At 36.6% G+C, this 3401-nt stretch overlaps 1 long non-coding RNA gene across 1 annotated transcript; it reads left to right on the forward strand.

The window, feature by feature from the left end:
* The first annotated feature begins 1008 nt into the window (after nt 1-1008).
* LOC141646157 (uncharacterized) lies at nt 1009-2976 on the forward strand. The gene is made up of 3 exons (XR_012545388.1): nt 1009-1257; nt 2447-2509; nt 2747-2976. It is a non-coding gene; the product is annotated as an uncharacterized LOC141646157 (long non-coding RNA).
* Nucleotides 2977-3401: the final 425 nt, after the last annotated feature.

Genomic DNA, 3401 nt, shown 5'->3' on the forward strand with positions numbered 1-3401 from the left:
GAGTGGGCCTTACTCTGTCAAGTAAGGGTGTTTTGCAGTTTAAAACATTTTCTGACCTGTAGGGTACTCGATCGAGTAGCCTTGGTACTCGATCGAGTAAGGGGGAACTCGATCGAGTACGTTAGTTACTCGATCGAGTAAGTGTGTTTTACGGGGTTGTTTTGACGGGTTTTGCTAATAACGCGAGTTTAATATAAAAGGTTTCCGTCAGTTTATTTAATCACTTTTAACCTTTCTAAACCCTTCAAAAGAAAAAGGAGTTACGTAGTTCTCTCTCGTCGCGTTGTTGGCAAATCCCCAAGGCTAGGAGTGTCGGATCATCTTGTTCTTTGCATCATAGTGTTCCTTGCGTCAAGGATAAGATCTACATACCAATTTTATACTGTTTCTTTGAGTTTGTTTAAAACCCTAATTGGGTAGATTTGGGGGTTTTGGGAGGGTTATGTTGATTAGGTGATAATTGTATGATTATGTGTATAGGAGAAGGGTTCGTAGAGGAAAGGTTTTGAGACATTTTGCTAGATCGTCGATGTTTGTGTTGCATTCGGTAGGGTTTCCCTACTCAAAGTATTAATTACATAATGTGTGGTGATTGTGCTGTAGTTAGTGATTGTTGATTGATTCAGACGGTTGTGATTGTATATTGTTGATTGATTCAGACGGTTGTTGATGTTGTATTGTGATTGCTGATTGTTTGTCTCTGGTTCTCGAGATGCGTTATCGGCTGAGTGGAGTCATTTGCGGGAGTGGCTTCACACCCTAGTTTCGCCCTCCGTGGAACCCGCCACGGGAGGGGATATAACTACAAGAAACGGGTCCATTACCAACTGAAATTAACCGACCGACATAAAAATCAGTCGGTAAATGGAATTACCGACCGAATACAGTCGGAAATGTTAAAAACGGACGGTAATTTACTGACCGACTATGAATCCGTCGGAAACAAACCAAAGCAGTCAGTATTACATTTATTTACCGACCGTAGTATACATATTAGCAACCGATTGTTTAAGTAATTGTTTCTCTAAACTTAGAAACACGCTTCTTATCTCTCTTCCTTTCTTTATCACTTCCAACCAAACACACTACCATTCTCCACTTCTCTCAAGCACTCAAATGGCGACCACCACCACGGATCCACGCACCACCGCCGGACCCACTGACCGCCGGACCCACTGACTGCCGAGCAACGCCTGACCAGCAGACCACTCAGCTGTCCTCTCTCTCTATTTCTTCATTGTTTGTCCTAAATTTAAGGTAAGATATTCAAATTTGATTTATGTTTTAATTATGTTGTTTAAATTAATTTATCTATTGTTATTTTCTTCTATTTCTATGTATTATTGACTAATTAGTGATGTTGTTAGATAGTATTGAAAATTTTAAAGTTAGGGTTTGTGTAAATTGGGGTTTTGTTTTGTGAAATTCGAAATTGAGAGTTTGTAATATTTGGGGATTCTTGGGTAGTTCGCTTTTGTGTTAAATAAGATGATTTCTGTTTCTGTTTTCTTCCTTCTCCTCCTCCACCTATCTATTGCATACCCAATTTTTGTTGCTGTGAATGAGGCGAAAGGGTATTGGATTTTGGGTGTTTGTGAAGAAGAGGTGAAAGTTGTAAAATATTGAATGATGGCAATGTACGATTTTGATGTAATATTCTTCATGTGCACTGGAAGTTAGCTTAGATTTGAGTCCATCGTCTATTAGAAAGTTAGCTTATAAAATAATGGTGTTTAGAAAACAATGTTTGATGTAGGTGTGACTATGGAAAAGTTGCTGTAAAAAAACTATGGGAAAGTTGGAGATAGAGAAGAAAGGTGAAGGAGAGACGGGGGCTTTTCTGCTTTTGTGCTCCGATAATTACTTGTCGTAAAATTTCCGTGAGACGGTCTTATGATCAGAGGGTTGCTAATAATCAATACAATGATTGGTGTAGATATCTGAATCCCTTATTGTATCCCATACATCTGCTACAACTTAACATTGATCAAAAGATGGAATATACATGAAATATGAATAACCTTATAAACACTAAAACAAGTCCACCATTTTAACTATCTCACTTGGCTGGTTTCTCACTTAGTCCTAAAAGGCTACTAATTTAATATCGGTTGTTGCTTACTAGACTTGTTACGCTATTGATATTCCTTGTTTTGTTCTTACAAGCATCTTGTAGCTAGTAGGATGGCGTAAACTAGGTAATTATATTAACAACTTTTGAACTTTGATTTTTCTTACAAATTGCATTATACAACCATGATTGGTAGATATGTGAATGCCATGTGTATCTTAGATTACTCGGATAAACTAGCTTTTTTTAATGTGTTGTAAAATGGGATATTCATAATTTTGCTTCTTCAATTGGTTGGTATCATAATATATTAACATCAGACCGTATTAAAATGATTCGTCTTTCACAAGGCTAATTGATGTTCTACTCATGTAGATGGGTTATTCCTCACATGTTCAGTCTTCATTAATCACAGATTTGCGACTTTCAACAGCAGAGGTCAGTTGGTTGCCTATGTCTTCTCGTCATCATTAGTTGTTCATTATTGTAATTTTTAATGTTTGACATCAGTTTAAAGAATAATGCCAATGCTAAATGGGTTGGTCATACATTATAATAACACGAGACCTCTCTCAAGGTCTATATGAAATTGCTAGTGGTTAAAATTTTTTATTAGCATGTACAGCCAATTAGCTCTATTTACATGCTAACTAGTTCTGTTTACATTTCTAGCAGGTCAATTATGAAGACATGATGCTAGTTCAAGGAACAAGGAAAAGACATACTACTACGATAACTCGTGGAGGTGGTGGTGTTGGGATTTCAAATAGAGTTTCTAGTAGCTTGATGTTAGTATGCTCTTGTTAGTAGAATAAGACTTTGTAGTTTGACAAACCTTTGTCTGGATAGGTTGTGTATTATACTTGGATAACATTTAATTTATACAATTCGTGATTCGGATTTCATGGTGTGTGTTAAGTTTTGAATATATCATGTGGCTTTTATTAGAGTTTGTATTTGAAGGTAAAATAATAAGCGTATGGGGAGAGAGAACAAAAATATATTGCAAAATAGGCTTTAAAGTACCGACTGAAACTCCACATTTACCGACCAAAAAAAAAAAATTACTGACTGATTTTCACATTTTACTGACCGATTGTCGGTAGGTAATTACCGACCAATTTTTTTTTACCGACCAATAAAACGGTCGCTAATTTTTCCGACCACATAATCGGTCGGTAATTTTTATTTACCGACCATAATTACCGACCGAAATATTTAGTCGGTATTTATGTAAAATCGGTCGGTAAAGCAATTTAGCGACCGATTTTTTGCATTACCGACCACTTTTTTCGGACGCTAATGACCAATATTCTTGTAGTGTATGCAC

This window comes from Silene latifolia, chromosome 3 (genome assembly GCF_048544455.1).
Source record: "Silene latifolia isolate original U9 population chromosome 3, ASM4854445v1, whole genome shotgun sequence".
NCBI lineage: Eukaryota > Viridiplantae > Streptophyta > Magnoliopsida > Caryophyllales > Caryophyllaceae > Silene > Silene latifolia.